This window comes from Passer domesticus, chromosome Z (genome assembly GCF_036417665.1).
Source record: "Passer domesticus isolate bPasDom1 chromosome Z, bPasDom1.hap1, whole genome shotgun sequence".
NCBI lineage: Eukaryota > Metazoa > Chordata > Aves > Passeriformes > Passeridae > Passer > Passer domesticus.
The window spans coordinates 50,256,365-50,273,406 of NC_087512.1; the positions used below are offsets into that span (position 1 = coordinate 50,256,365).

Here is a 17,042-nt window from a genome sequence, read left to right on the forward strand (position 1 = left end):
GCAGCTACAAAACACTTTAGTTAAAAATGTAACTTTTTGTTTCAGGATAAGAATGTCTTAAAGGAATTAAATCTCAGGAATGACTAGAAGATAGCAAGTGTACCAAAGTCAGTAAATAACAGTAAATGTTAAGATAGCAAGAGACATACTCAGTAGCAGCTGTAAGAGTAGTATTTCACCATAACTGGGACAGAGAGAAGTGGCAATTGTTCTTGTCACTTTTGTCTTCTTCAGCCTTTCATTTTTTTGAATATGTCAGGAATAAAAAACCCATTTTGACCAACACAACTGTGCCCCACATACAGTAAAGAAGCTGTGATCTTCAGCTGGCCGAAGGATGCCTCTAACCAGAACTGTCAAAAACCTCCATCTCAAGGGTAGCTGTTGTTAAGTGCTGACAGTTTGGGGCAGAAAAAGTACATGTGCCACTTCAGTCTGCGGAGAAACACTGAAAGACAAAGCACTGCAAGGAGAAGCATTTGTGTGGGCAATAATTCACCAGAAATGAGAAGTCTGCAGCCCCAGGAGCAGGGACACTGAGGGAGCCTGGTGTGCTGTCCTGAGAGAGGCAGGAAACAAAGGATGGAGTGCCACAGAGATGCTGTGGTCATGCTCTGTTTAATAGAATGCAGCCAGTGGGAGCTAAGCCAAGGAAGGGTTCAAACAGTGACCAAAAGCTGAATTTTGCTAAATAAATTCAAAAATACATATTGCTTTTCATTCTCTGCATACTCTAATGAAGTAAAACCTGTAAGTGCTTTGCACATATGACTGAAGCCACTCAAACCCTGATCATGAAATGGCATCAACTTTACCTTTCCCTCACCCTCAAAGGAAATAATATAAGTGTAATTTCAGAGCGGAGGTGTGTCACCCTTCTGTACTCAGCTGACAGGCTGTACCCATCTCTCCCCCTTAGGATGCCTATCAGGTAAACTTTACTCCATGGTAACCACTGTGCTCATGAATAGTGATTTCTGAATCTGATTATGTTATAGCAATCAATAAACTGCACTATTTGTGAGTCTGTGGTCATCAGCGTTCCCAGACTTCGTCTAAACCACACTGTGAAGCTGTGGTTATGAAAGTTCATATTGAAAATGAGCAGGTTTATTGTGTCAAATTGGTTACTTTGTAAGATTATCTGTGAGTCTGCATCACAAAGGTCCTGCAAGGACTAGGAAGACAGACAATATTCTGACTAAGAAGGGCAAGGCCTAGTCAGCCCTGGGCCCACTAATCCGTGGATAATCTGGAAAGCACTTGGGTGTCTCTTTCCTGAATTTTTACATGGCATGGCCCCATCGTGGCTTACACTACAAACAGCAGGGCCTCTTGCTCTGTGTCACATTAATTTCTTCCTACCAGCTGCAAGAGACAGATTCCTTCTGGAAAGAGCACAAGCCGTAGATCCATCTTAAAATGTTTTGCCACAGATTTTGCAGGTACTGCTCCTTTGCTTAGGGCCACGTGAGAGCACAGAGAGGGCCTTTACTGGCTCACTTTACTCTCCTTCAACGACTTTCAAGATTCTGTGGTAAAGAAACACAAACAGCCTATAAAGTGAATTTCCAATGGCAACAAGTTTAGAAACATTTCCCTTCCCTGACTTCATCTTGTTCTCTACTGAGCAGGAGGGAAGTTTTTTAAAGGGACATTCCTGATTTTAGAAGGGTGAATATATCAGTGATCAGCTGCATCACTTTTATCTTTCAACAAAATTTTTCAAGTACTATGTATCTTTGAACAATAGTATCATGGAAGACAGTCTTTCTCTCCTCTCCTTGTTATCCATAAGTTTCTGGAGAAATATGCAGCAATCGATATCTATCTCTACTGGGCAATACAAATTCTGTTAAGTTAGCCTGAATCAATCATCCATAAGGTCTGATTGAATTGGTTTCAACTTCTTACAACAGAGAGGGTAGTCTTAAACTTAATTCAGTTCTGGGTAGAGAAGAGCAGAAATCAGGGTACAAAATCCCCTTTTCTTTTTTTGTGCAGCATGCTGACAATAAGTGTGAGGGCTATCAAAAACAAAACAAATTTTATGTCTCTCCTTGGAAGTTATTGCTTCCATTAAGCCACTCTCTAACTTTAGGCAGAAGATTGAGACACACAACAGACAATCAGAATGAGAACAAAGAGGTATAGTTGTCAGAAAAGGTGGGGGTAACTCAAACTGCATAGACTTTTCGTAAAATACTCCAAGAATCCTGTTGAGACATTGAATCTTGGGTTAATGGAAGCATACCACCTGGAACTGCAGTTCAGTGAAACTCAAACTTTAGAAAATAGTGCCTGTGCTGACCAGTCTGCACTAGTAAGCACCAATTAATATAGTAGGATGCACAAATATTGAAAATTTACCTTGTCAATTTCAGCTTCAGTTCTTCCACCAAGTCTGGGTATCTTTCCATGCCCAAATGTACTATCTTGGGCAAATATTGGTACTCCATGAATTGATATCTTGCAGTGCATTTTAATGAAAAACTAATGCAACAGACCACATTCATTTCACACCAGGCATTGATGGAAGGCTGATGGGTAGAAATATGCACTTCTGAAATATTATCCATAGAACAAGATGTAATGGACCTAGAAACTGTATGGAACTGTGAGTCATTCTGATCAATTACATACATTAGTATTCCAATTTTTTATATCCTTAGTGCCTTTGATGCAGAGAGGATTACAACTCCTGCCAGGCATGGAAGCAAAGGTTTCTATAACTGAAGTGATGGAAAGTTCTGGAGAAGGTGTTGAGAACAAGCAAAGGCCACCAAATCAGTTGCCACTCTATGCATAGTGCAGATCCAAAAGCAAGCGTGGGCAGAAAGCTGTTGTCAGTTTTGACACCCTGCTAATAACATCAGAGGAGCATCAAGATGGGGGTCTGAGTGAGTATTTTGTATTAACTCCTCTGGAAACATGGCTGAGTGCCTGGATTAAACCAGTTTGATGCTAACTGGGTCTGTGAGTCATTTGATATTGGATTATGCAACATCTGCAAAACACCAGTGTCCTTCTTCCTAGTGTGTGTTAGTTACACTGGAACTCTTTACTGGATTAAAGCAAAACTAAATTTCTACTTCTTTCTTGGTCAAATGGTTGACTATGCAAGCAAATACCCAGGGAATAGTTAGAAGGTTGTCAAAGTTAAGGAGTGCTTTGCAAATGTAGTGAAGGTGCTGCTGCTAAGCATGTGTTGTAGGCAACAAACTGTTATACTAAATATTCATATTAGAATGTGACTTGTGTTTGATGAAGTGTAGTAGAATTGTTAATTAAGATCCCATATCTTACCTCAGTCATTCCAGACAGAAAGATCTTGTTTCTCCTCTACCTCATCCAGAAAAACTCTAGATTGACCATTGAGGAATTTCCATGTTTTGTCATACAACAAATCATACCCTAAAATACAGGTTTTAGTGGCACCAACCAATATTTCAGCACTGGTTAATTTCTTATCATCAGGGAGCCATTAGGACATGCTTGCAGTGAAACATTCTTTAAAATGCTATCAATTTCTGCAATTTTCACTTTTTGGTGACCAGCCTTTTTATTTAGGTTGTCTGCTGTTTTATAGTAATTACTGCATCTGTGCCCTTGTGTCAACAAGGGAGTTTACAAAAGCTTCCTTCAGCCTCATAGGGATGGAAATTATGGGTACTGGGGCAATCAGGTCCTTCCTCCATCTCATCATTATCATCACCATGCCAGATGTCTCTGTGCCGTATTTTGGGGTCTGCACACTTTGGCTTTCTTTAGCTAAACCAAGAATGGCAACAGGTTCAGTAAGAGGCCTAATTTTTCCTGCAGCTGTTTTTCTCAGTTTTCAGCTGCAGACAATACCTTTTCAAGTTCCTTATTCCCTGTTTTTAGGTTTCGGGTTTCACTCATGAGGAAATTACTCATGTACTGAGTTTTTTAGTACTTTCTTTCAAAAGTCAGTAATGTCTTCAAAACTTAATTTTTGAATTTCAAAGCAGTATATTCTAACTCTCGAATTTTTGAGGGAAGACAGTACACTTTGATTTGTTTTGTTCACAAAATTAGTCTCTAATGCTGCGGAAATAATCCTTTCACTGTTATATTTTTTGAACTTTTTACACATTTCTATAGTTTTCTATCTACTTTCTATATACCACTTTATGCTCATTTTCCCAAAATTTTTGGGCCCATTCTATTCCTTCTCAAAATTATGACTGTTATATTTTTGCAGCAGTTCATTCATGGCAATCCTGCTGACTACACTTTTTTTTTTTTTTTTTCTGTTGCACTAGAGGATGAAATTTGGCAGAAAATAAACCCAATTGCATTCCAGCTGGTACTCAGAGATCAGAGAGGCTGGGTATGGCTTCATTTCTGATTATGACCAATTTGGCTCTGTAAGTCTGATTTCACTCAGTAAGGACTTGCACAACTGCTGATTCAAGAGTAGTATGGCTTACTGAAGCAACAGATTATGCAGGTTCTGAATTGCCGTTGTTAAATGCACTTACTCTGTTAGCATGAAACCTTCTGAAGCCAATGACTAACTAAACTCTGTTCACTAAGCTTGACTTCACCCTTCATTATGCTTAGTTTTAGTGTGCTCTGATCCTGTCAGAGGCACAAATCATAGGAAAGAGTCATAAAAGATAAAGTTCTAGCTAGTGGCATTCCATGATCAGATAGTGTTTGAGTGACTTTGGTCACATCTGTGAAGCATGTGCAGGTTTGCCTTCATTAACATGTGACAGGGCAGCAAATGACACCAAAAAAGTGGAAAAGCAATGTGTATTTTCAAGTTAATAAAGCAAAGTTCAGGTTTCAAGCACCAGCTGGGTTCTTCCTTTGCCGTGGTTCCCATTGTATTAAACAGAGCATGGCCACAACACCTTTGTGCCTCTCCATCCTTAGTTTCCTGCCCCTCTCAGGGCAGCGCACCAGGCTCCCTCAGCGTTCCTGCTCCTGGGGCTGCAGTTTGTTTCTGGTGAACACTTGCTCACACAAACATGTCTCCTTGCTGAATTTTGAGTGTTTCTCAACAGGAGCCCACCAGAGTTCCATGATGAAAATGAAACAAGTTGGGAACAGCATAAGAGAAACCTTCTCCCAGCTTCAGCAACTTCCCAAGCAAGAAACCATGTAAGATTTTCAAACACTCTTGAAGTTCAAGCCTCATGATTCCAGCTAAACTAGAAGAGATAATAATTTCAGGAATTCCTAGATCTGCCTGTTAGGAATATAAGTAGTAATTCGTGGAGATAAATAGTGTATAAAAATATATATGTGAACAGAGTAAACTGGGGAGAGAAAAAGGGAGGGGGGAAATCCCTTCGTTCCCTTTGGGTTGAGAAATCCAACAGGATGACGGGATCACAAGACCTCAAAACCGCAGCAGATGGCCATCTCAGTATTTGCATCCAAAGGGAACTCCAGCTGCACCAGGGATAAGCATTCATCAGCACCTACGCCCAAAGACACCAGGTGCTGATGGCCCAGACAAGATGCCTATCTGTGGGGATCAGAACCATCAACACATGGAATCTGAATGCCAGATTCCGGGAACCAGGGAAATGGACCATTCTACCCCCAGACGAGGCTTTGTCCAGAGAAAGAAACCACCTTGAATATGAAGAACTCAGAAGGAAACAAAGACTTTCTGCCGCAGGCCAAATAAACTGTATAAAAACTGCTACCTTGCAAGCAGTAGGTGTGGATGGGGAGGTCTAGGTAACAGTTGGTCCTTTCCTCACATTCACCCGTATCACTTCCCGGGGGTGATACGCTGGCCGTTTCGGTGGTGGCTGTCGAGACTGTTTTTATGGTCGTGAAATAAATTTTATTTTTCATATTTTTATTAAAATTGGCTAATTCGCATTTTTTATTTATAACATGCCTGTATATGGATTGTACTTGGATAATTGAGTGGCTGATATTCTTTGCTTGCTAATGAAAGTTTTGCCAAATTTGGCATAAGAAATAATTTCTGCTCCACCACCTCCATCACCACCACCAAGAGCTAGTTTGATCAATTAAAGAAATTTTTCAGCAGTAAACTGACTACAACGCCTTTGACACCTTTGGTGGAGGAGGAGGAAGGTGGTGGTCCAATACTAACAACAAACAGCATTTGGACTTGATAACGCAAAATGTTAATCATGCTCCTTCTCTGTAGAGCATCAGGAATAGTCAGAAGAGCCAAATATAAATTCTTTTCTTAGCTAATGTAGAAGTGACTGGCTCATGACTAGTTTCGTACACCTAGAAATTAACTAGGACATAAAACAATATTTTTATGCAAAACTTGTTTTCCTTGCCTGCGGCCTTAACTCTGACACTCATTAAGCTGCAGATACCTTTGTGACAAGATTGATACAGAGATAAAAAGGTAAGAGAGAAGAGTTTGATTTCGGTGCCTCAGCATGGAGTGCATGAGTTCCTGCAGTTCAAGGAAAATCACATATGCAGTTTTAGATTTTCTTCCTCTATTCTAAAACTTTTTCATTATAAAAAGATTTGTGTGTGTAACCTAACACCTATTTATATACTGCCTAGATAAGCAAGCTAAATCTGTGCTGTCAGTAAACACAACACTAAACACCCAAAATGAGATTACTCTAACCTTTCTGTTACAAATTATTTATTGATCTTTTGGAACAGATCCCTAACTTGCCTTAAAACATGCTAATTTTGAAATGCTCTGGGTAACAGTCTTGCTTCAGAGTAAATACGTATTGCACTCCCAAATGGCTGCCTGCAACAGCAGCTCCCTTTCTTCTTGAGGAAAGGCTGTAGATCTCCAAAAAAAAACTTCCAAGCTTCTGCTGGTTCCTGCACTAATGGGACGACCATCTCTAGACAGCCCATAATGTGTCTCGTTGTCTCAGCCCATTGTCCAATAAAGTAGCAGCCTTAGGCTATTTCTGTTACCTTATCTGCTTGAGATCAAAAACATCCACTTCTAAGAACAGCAACCTTCTTCTCAGCCCCACATCCAATACCAGGATAAGGACAGGGGAGACAAAAAGGAAAACTTGTGGCAGGAAAGAGAATGGTATTTCTATTTCTGCTTTCTCTCTTGCTTGCAGTTGCAGTTGACTTGGGAATATGTGTATGGAAAGTTTGACAAAATTCCCTTTGCTCCTCACTTATTTTCCTCAGAGCAATCTGTAAAGTCGTGGTGTGGTACAGTGTATTAAGGGTTTGAGAGAGAATACAACTACCTGAGGTGCTATTCCAGTAGGAAGAGTGCACGCCTGGGGTCCTATAACCCCGTGGTGGGAGAGGGTCTGCACCTCCCCTCCATAGGGAATATGCCTTTCCAGGAACAAAGTTCTGACTCCAAAGACTGGCAGGTCTGACTACTGTCTCTTTTTGGTTTTCTTTGAAAAAGAGCATTTAATGGTAAACTGAGGTTGTTTTTCATTCCATTGTTTGAACCTTTGCTCATTTCTGTTTTCTTCTCTCTGGTTTTTTTTTGGTTTTTGTTTGTTTGTTTGTTTTGTTGGTTTTGTTGGTTTGTTTTTTTTTTGTTTTTTTTTTTGTTTGTTTTTTTGTTTTTGTTTTTGTTTTTTCTATTTGACCTTATCTTTTATGCCCTTCAAAAAAACAAGGTTAGTGTGATGCCTTTCAGTTAATACTTCTGTTACGCTGCCACAGGCTTGGTGCCTGTCTTCTGCAGTCAGTCATCCCTCTAGATGCAAGAGCCTCCCAAGATTGCTTGGTACAAAGTATATCTATGCCGAGAACAACTCTTTTCTCAAACATCCATCCATAATGGATTATGTTATGTTCCACTTTCAGCTTCTAACAGGAGTCATCCTAGCTGAGCACAGAAATGTCAACTTTGCTGTTTTAAGAGGCTGCTGACTGCTTAAACAGAACCTCCTCTCAGCTTGTGTGCCATCGCTGGCTGTCGAAAATGGTCAGTTGTGCTTGTCCTATATTATTCCTATCTGCATGTTAATGCAGATAATGAGATTATTTGCTTTCCCAATTAAATGATGAATATTGCGTGAATACTAAGAGAAGCTTTATTGATGTATAGTTATGTTAGTGTAGTTGAGATATCCTCTGTTCTCCCCATGGTTCCCTTTCCCCTCCCCGTATTGTTGCCATCAGGCAGCCTGGGTTGTCTAGGACAGGTAGAAAGAAGGTGTGCACTTGTGTCCCTTGCATGGGGCAGCTGGGAATGGAAAAGCTTGGTGCTTGGGGGGTGTGGCATGGCAACACCTGATCTCCAGTCAGGTTAGAAGAAAGCAGTCTCCACCAATAAATGGCAAAGAAGAACTGACTGATGGACTTAGGCAGGGGCCAGGGCTGGCTGATGCAACCCCCCCCAGGGGTATAAAAGACTGAGCGTCCATCTTGAAGATGAACCATCCACATGGTATCTATGGGGGGCAGTTCCCAGCACTGCAGCTTTTTCCTTATGTAGTCCTTTGTTGTATTTTTATTAAAGTTTAATAAACCTTTTTAAATTTTCAAAGTGAGCAGTTGTCTCTCACATGCATTTATACATAAAAGATCCCCAAGACTAAACTGTACTACTGCAGTAAAAGAAGTTATGAGACAAAGGGCAGTGATACCCACCTGTATGCCTGTCTCCAACATCCGTTTGCTATGACAGATCCTGACTGGACACAAAAACCCTTCCCCAAGTTTGGCTCTTTCTGTTTTGCAACCTCTGTGTTTATGGCACTGCTTGTAGCTGGAGTACATCTAAAGAACACTGAAAAAACAAACACATTACTGTTGTGGAGGCTGTACACAAAATGCTTTTTTATTTTTTTGACTGAAATTATATCTTGGAAATGGTTAGCATTCATCCTTTTCTGATTCCCTGAAGTGCAGTGTGTGTGGTGTATCCTTGAAAATGTTCTTATCTACTGACAACTATATGGGAGCATCTAGTCCTGTAATAAAAAGCATCAGAAATTTGTATGTTAGGGATTCTTCTTGAAAGTTTGTTCTGGTCTTTTGATTTTTTGTTGGTTGGGTTTTTTTGTTGTTGTTTTTGGGGTTGTTTGTGCAATTGTTTATTGTTTTTTCTTTTGGGTTTGGGTTGTTGGGTTTTTTCCTTTGTTTGTTTGGTTTTTTACACAACTTTGCTCCAATATGGCTATCTAGTGTTTTACCCAGATTTGAATCATTACGTAGTACAGCTCAGGGGGGACACACATTCTTTGATTACCAGTGAAGCTTGCACTGTCAGATATGGGCTATGAAGTGTCAGAGTGTTAATTTATACCCCCTCCATGTATGGAAGTTATTCTGGTTTTAATCAAAAGATCATCATTTTTGTATAAACTCTTCCATGTCAGCTTCTGTGCAATCACTAACTGGCTTTCCAAAATTAGGAATAGTAGCAATGTTACATAAAGATAAATGCAGAGTCACTTTCATTTGCTGCAGAGGTCAACACTACAGGTTATCACAAAACTGTGACACAAATGGATTCAATGTGAAAAAAGCTGTCAAATTTACATTGGGTTTTCTCCTTTTTGTCTTTTTTTATTTGTGTTTGTGGGTTTGTTTGGGGTTTTTTTGTGAACTGATGGATGTTGCCTCACATTTTGGCTCATAACCTTGACTGACCAAGAATCTATTTTTAATACTCTCCAGTTTTGATCCTGGTATGCCTCACCTCTAAAATGAAGATAATAAAATTTGAATGTGCTGGACATCCTGCAAGCTAAACACCTCAGTATTTCATGATAACCAGACTACTCTGACACGGCATCACAAAGCAGTCTAAGGGAATCAGGACTATTTTCAGAAAGAGGTTATAAAATATGTAAAATAAAATTAATTGCTTTGCATAAATTCCAGATCCTCAAGCTCCTCATCCCAGTCCATGACCTCCTGTGAAGAGAGACCTCCAGATGCAGCTTTGTGATCACCACTCCCTCAAGCAATTCTACAATTCCTTTTGAATGCCTGAGGAAAGTCTTTTCCACTGTGGCCTAGAGCCTTTCAAAGCATCTGTTTAGGTTCTGAGGGACACCCAGAAGAGATTTATGAAGCTTTGCATTGCCTGTGGGGCAAGTTCAGAAATTATCTGATTTCACCCTACATGACAACTCAACTCCAGCTCACTCACTCCTCCATGCCAATGGGGGTTGTGGGCAGAGAATTGGAAGGGTGAAAGTGAGAAAAATCATGGGCTGAGATAAAAACAGTTAAATAAGTACAGCAAAAGCTGTGTACACAAGCAAAGCAGGGCAAGGAATTCATTCACCACTCTGTATGGACAGGCAGATTCTCAGTCACCACCAGGAAACCAGGGCTCTGGTAACAGGAACTTGGGAAGACAAATGCTGCCTCTCTGAATATAAACCCCTTCCTTCTTCTCCCCACAGCACTCCATGCTGAGCATGATGCCTTCTAGAATATCTCTTTTTTTCAGCTGGGATCAGGTATCACAGCTGTTTTCCCCAGCATCTTGTTCACCCCCAGCCTCCTGTCTGAAGGGACAACATGAGAAACAGCAGAGGCCCTGGCACTGTGTAAACACTTCTGCGCAATAACAAAAACATTCCCATGTTTTCCATGCTGTGTTCAGCACAAATCCAAAACACAGCCCACACCAGACCCTGGGAAGAAAACCAACGTTATTCCAGATAAAATGAGTGCTGAGAACCTGCATCTGTAACAGCACGTATTCAGGGAGCAGGAAGCAGCTGAAAGGGTGCAAATGCTGGGGGTAACTCCACTCCCATCCCTTCAGCAGCAGGCTCAGCCCACTCCTGTTCTGTTCTGTAAAGCAGTGGGAAGTGGCAGTGTGTTTTAGTAAAGCCACCAGCTGCTCAAAACTAATTGTCAATATCTATCAATATGCAAGACCTGGAGTGTGAGCTTCCTTCAGACACTTTTCCAAGTAAAAGTTGTATTCCTGATTTCTGTGCAGGGATTAGTAGGTTGCCCCTTATTCTGGCTGTAAAGGAATGAAAGACCAAAGTCACAGAGAAATGGACAGATTTGATTTTTTTCAAATGAGGAACAAAAAGTAGAATATTTTTACTGCTGAAATCTATAAGTAAGGTTTATCATTATATTTGTGGACATCTCCATTCTTCTTTATGTCTGATATCTGTCCATGAATACTCTGATATGAAGTTCACAGCACCTTTGCAGAATTACACATTCTGATAATTTCAATTGGGCCATCACATTCACAGAAGCCATTCAATGCCACAAAAATTTAGATACCTGCTAGCATTCAGCAAAATACTAACTGTTTCTTGAAAATTACATAATTTTCAGTCTTTACTGAAGAAATGGAACCTGCTTAATGTTCACATTGTCTGGCACATACTGTGTTAATTCTAACACATAACATCAAAAATCTCTTATGTGTTCTTTGTTTAGATCTGCTTCCCTGTTTCTAAACAGGGCCACACAGAGTAAGATTTTGGTTTTGATAGCAGTATCTCAAAGCCATCACATCATGTACGTAATGCTCATAAATTTAAAATTTTATCCCAAGCATTCTCAAAGTCCAGAATTCATACTGCACGTAAGAAGACAGCAGAATTGCTCGAAACAATGGGCTGGGAAAGGGAAGAGCCAGACTTTCAAAAACACAAAGCCTCCAACTACTGAGTTATTTTCTGAAAACGCCTAATCTTTAAATAGCTGCTAATGGCTTCAGTCCAACATATCTATATTCTGGATAGGGATATTCGCTTACATGGGCAGCCTTGGTGGCAAATGAATTAATCAGTCATGAATTCAGGTTTATGTGTAGAATTCAGAAATATATGTAGAGAAGATTTGGGAAGATTGGGGAAAATTTTTGGAAAGAAACAACAGCTCATAGGTGATGCAGCCTTTGTAACAGTGAGGCGTGGACTTGGGTGGATGCTGGAGATTTCTGACAGCCCTGCTAAGATTTCCAGAGCTCAGAAGGATGGTCCCACTCTGTAAGGCTCTTGCTATCCACTGCCCTCCACTGCCCTGGATTTTTAAAGAACCAGACAGCAGGATTAGAGCTAAATATGTGCCCCGGTAAATACAGTTTCACCTGCTGCATTTCTCATCAGCCTAGGCAATCTTTTTGTTTTCTGAAAGTACCTACTTATTACCAGAATTTAAATTCTAATGGCACAGAGAACTTTGCTTGTGTTGTTATAAGTAGGTGAATACTGAAAAAAAAAAAAAAAAGATGCTGAAGAATGAAGGTGTTCTTCAGAAAGTGTAATTTTGATTAGCTCCATTGGCTATGTGTTAATGGTGAATGGGGCACAAATTAAGTATGTGTCTCATTACATACCCTCTGCAAGTCCTCCATGGATTAGGTACACCTGATGCTTCAACTCCACAAACTTCTTTAGTAAAAACATTCTCAAGATGCTGGGTCAGGATAACAGCTCCTAGAAGTGATAAAAAATGGTCCAGTGACTTTTGAGTTCTTTTAGTGGGTTCTGCTGTGCACAAATACCTTTCACCAATTAAACTAGGTAAAGTAAAACACCCTAGGAATAATCTCTACATCACTAGGATTTTGATTAGATTAGGAATATTTTATTTCAACCTAGATGCATTACTTCTTTATATGATTGACAGTTAATTTCTCTGCATAAAAAGGGTTAAAATACTCACCATTCAGCCTAAAATTAACTAACTGTAAGAAAAACAGGGGGAGTAAATATCCAAGTGCTATACTGTAGCAGAGGTGTTGGTGTGCAGGGAGACACTACTCCCTCACATCAGCTGATCCTGCTGCAGCACATCCATCACCCTGGGTGCTGGTAGGGGACACAGATTTCTGCTGGCATTGGTTAAGCCCAAGGCCAGGTCTGCAATCACAGTTTTCAAGGGAATTAGTGGAGTAAAACTGTACAAGAAGAAACTACCCTGAGCTTTCCACTGTGACAGAAGACATACATTCTCATCCCACCTAAATCATTGCCCTTGAAACTCCCCTTGCACTCAGGCTCAACATATCCTCCTGAAATTGCTCCCAGAAAGGCCACATAGCTATGGTGAAAGATAAAGATGCTAATGTCTAAATATTTTGTTTTGCTCTTTTTAGCTGAGTGAAACAATATCTCACAAAAAAAACCCCAAAACAAAACAAAAACAAAAACAAAAAACAAACAAACAAAAAAACAAACAAAAAAAAAAAAACACCAACCCCACAAAATTTTCCACCTGGACACTCTAAAAACAATTGCAATTATACCCTCGCTACACCACAGACTTCCTAGGTTAAAATCCTCAGTTTTCTCTTTGCCAAGCCATCTGAGATTACTGATATTCCAGTACTCTTTACTGGTTTTGGTCTGAAAGTGGTGGTCTCTGGAGGAGGACAGAGGAGAGATCTGAAGGAAGAAACCTCTTAATTTGCTACTGCAAATATGTGAGAAATCTTCTCTTAGAGTCCTTGAAGACTTCTGCATTGTGATGAGAATTTACCTAGTAAATCAACATAATCTGAAAGAAAGGACTGTTCTTTCTCCCCTGGAAAGGTTTGACTTCCTGGTAATATTCAGAAATGCCTTATTTAATATCTACCTCAGCAAAAATCTACCTACACTGACCTGGTCTTCAACCTCTCACAGCAGGCAGCCCTGTCCTGACCTGATGTAATATTTCAGTCAGTTTTAACTCTTCTTCTCAATAAATTTTTTACTTTCCAGTTCTGAGGAGAGCAGCCAGGAACACACCAAACACCAGACCATGACAAATTCAATCAGTGCTGAACTGCTGCTCTGGCATATCTGTGAGGGCAAGTCATCCTTTTCACATGTGGTCAAGCCTGGCAATTACCTTGACAAGGACAGCACAGGAAACCCATGAAGAGCTGGACACAGCAGGATCTAAGCTTATCAGGGACTAATTCAGAACAGCATGCTAAATAACTCTATTGATTAAACCTTGTGACATCAGAGATGGACTTGGCTCATGGCAAAGAAAAGAGAAAGGAAAAAAGAAGAAAAGAGGAAAAGGTACTCGGAAATTACTAGTAATTCAGCGCTTCATACAGGAACATTTTCTCTGGCAAACAAAAATTATCCCAGTTTTGAAGTGCATCTAGACACATTGCATATGCCAATTTCTAAGTCATATATAGGACAATACTTTCAGAAGCTAATATGAAACCAGTGACCAAGTTTAAATTGGGAGAAAGGGTTGCATGAAATAGCAGCAAATGAGTCCACTAGAATTCCTTGCAATTATTCTCATGCCATGTCTCACTCCATTTCCTAGCTCAATAGAGGTATTTCCTACAAGACACAGTTTTCACAGAAAACTTTAGCAAATATCTGTTTGCCTCAAATGCCTTTTTCCCATAGAAATCTGCAATGATTCATTGGTTAACTTGCTTTTTCTCATTTCTATTAAGAGATATGTAAGATTAAAGAATTTATGTTCTCCTTGCATTTTTATTGAATTTAGAGCTACCTTAAGGTGCTGGGACAGGGAAGATTCTTGTCAACCAGGTATCTGCAGGCAGAAAAAAGAGATACAGCAAAGGCAACAAAATTGATAAGATTTCGCTCTTTTCTGTGTACAGCAACAAGATTTAAAATTCTTCAACTGACAGCCATACAGCAAAGATGCTGAGATGTTACATTTTTATCGTTCAGATTCTCTGATTTTCACATGGATGTACAGCAGCAATTACATTCTTTATTTCTAAGTCATTAGCGTTGTTCTATTTATGACAACACATATGTTGCTTACAGGCAAAGTGCTTAGCAAATGCAGACAAAATTTTTGGTGATACACAATGCAAAATCTATTGCACTTTTACATGGTAAAAATCATGCACTGATGCACATCAATGTGCATGCCTTCAATTAATTGTGTGAAGGCATTAATTGTCTTAAGTGACTTAAATATTTTTAATTCAAATTTAATTTTTTTTCAGAAATTAAAACACCCAAGTAGAAAAGAATTTAAAAAAAATATTTTAGAAGCAAAAGACCAGATTTATAAAATCAGAGAAGGATGGAGTAACCCTACAAAACTGAACTTCAGGACTAATATGGAAAATAAAGAAACCAAGTCCTGCAAGTTGCTACAAAAGCAAAGAACTTTCCTTGCATTATTTTTGCAGCTTCCTAGGAAAAAATAACTCAGTAGCCAGAAGGACTCTTTCATGAGAATTGAAAAACTAGTTTGCAGTTATACTTCTCATATCTGTTTGACCTATCCTTGTGGAATGGCCTTGCCCTGAGGTATTTGGAAAGTTTTGTTCCAGAGTTCTTCATATGCCACTTAAGGCAGTCACTAATGGTGTGTGGCACTTTGGAGCCAACCCTGCTGAATCAGGCAAAAGAGGATTTGTACCAAGACTCCCACATCCCAGGGGAGTGTGTACCTGTTATGCTGTGACACTTTTGCCTCTGCATTAAAGGAGGTCACTTAAGCAGCTCACTGTTCATTTAGATCAGTGATGCAGTTATTGCCCATAACTGTACAGATGATTTCTTCCCCAAATCCTGTATAAGCCATTCACCAGAATATTTTCCATGTCTTAGTTTCAATAAAATGAAGAATCAAGACTTTTACTGGGAGGACCCTAATGCTATCTGATATTGATATAATGTCAAATAAGTGAATGGGAAGTGCAAGATCAGCCTGAGATACCCAGCCGGAGTTCTGCAGTATTTGTAAATCTCAGAGGCACAGGAGAGTACCAGAGTCACGCTCTTAATAAAATATTCTGGACAAGTAAATTTTCCTGGCTAAATATTAAATCAAAAACCAAAATGGGGATAGGCAACATATCAATATTTTGTGTATCACGAATATAGACAAAATGTGACTTTCTTCAGCCTTAAATTAAGATTTTGTCTCCCTTTTCCTAAGCACATATTTTTATTTCTGTCAGTGAAGATTTGGCTATGTACAAATTTTCCGAACAGGTAACTTTCATTTACTACTGTTTACTGCAATTCAACAGCCATTCCAAGATATCATCTGCAACAAGGGCTTTGTTAACATCCCTCCAGGTACAAAGAGCTGCTAAAGTGAAAAATCAGAAATGTGTGTTTGAGCAAGTAGGACAGAGCCCTGAGGGAAAAAAAAGCTGCAGCTTCTAAGCCCTGTATTGAACCCATAAGCCACAGGTTTGTCTTATTAAAAGTTTAAATTGCTTGGCGTTTTTCCAGTCCTTCTCTGGCCAGAAGGCAATACAGCTGGCACCAGGGTGACATGCTGTGCACACAGCTGTTCTCTTCCCAGGTCACTGCAGGAAATACCACTGTCAAACCAGTGAGAGCCTGCACTTGGGTGAGGCAGAGAAAACAGAGCCAGGGAGAAACTCCTTACTGCCCTGGAAGAGTCACAAACATAAAGGGTGCATTGGGGCAGAGACCAACGCATCAGCAGAGACACCAGTATGGTGGGAAATAATTAAAAAGAAGGAGGCCTCTCTTTCTCAAATATTTAGGTGGTCTACAGTCCTCTTATATTCTTCACCCAGTCTGTGATGGAGACACTCAACCAAATCCATGAAAAAATGAAGAAAGGAGTAGCACACATAAAAACTTACTGTACACATGAGCAAAATGGAGCCCACTGCCTATGTATTTTAAAGATTAAAACCAAATTAAGATTAAAGAATGAATGCAAGACAACTGTTGAAATCATGTACTCTTTTTCCAAGCCAAAGGTGCTAAAATATGGCCCCTGCACCATGCATTATGATAATGTGTTGTACTCAAGACCCGTAGGGAAGATGTATGTGAGCACAGAAAGATTAGAGTGTGGAGAGCAGGAAGTGGAGAAGACTCCCTGGAAGCATATTAAATACAGTACTTTGCAGGAAAACTACAGAAAGAATTCATGTCCACAAACTGTAGATTGAGATAACAATATCTTAATAATTGGCAGAGGTGGGGGGACACAACATAAGAATACGGTGTTTTTAAAAAAAAAAAAAAAAAAGAACAAAAAACCCTAATAATAACCACAACAACAATAGCAACAATTTAAAAAAATAAAATAAATAAATAAATAAATAAATAAATAAATAAATAAATAAATAAGAGCAGCTGGGGAGAAAGGGAAAGAGAGAGGGAGATGAAATCCAAGAG

At 39.6% G+C, this 17,042-nt stretch overlaps 1 protein-coding gene across 4 annotated transcripts in view; it reads right to left on the bottom strand.

The window, feature by feature from the left end:
- LOC135290285 (uncharacterized) overlaps window positions 1-12,784 on the bottom strand; it is a 68,169-nt gene extending 55,385 nt beyond the window's left edge. The window contains exons 1-3 of one of the 4 annotated variants that reach the window (XM_064404206.1): window positions 12,595-12,784; window positions 12,266-12,365; window positions 8,584-8,722 (exon numbers count right to left, since the gene is read on the bottom strand). The gene's annotated coding sequence lies outside the window, so the exon portion shown is untranslated. The remainder of the gene's footprint in view (window positions 1-8,583; window positions 8,723-12,265; window positions 12,366-12,594) is intronic. The other 3 variants (XM_064404196.1, XM_064404208.1, XM_064404201.1) reach the window with 3 other exon arrangements.
- Between the last annotated feature and the right edge of the window lie 4,258 nt (window positions 12,785-17,042).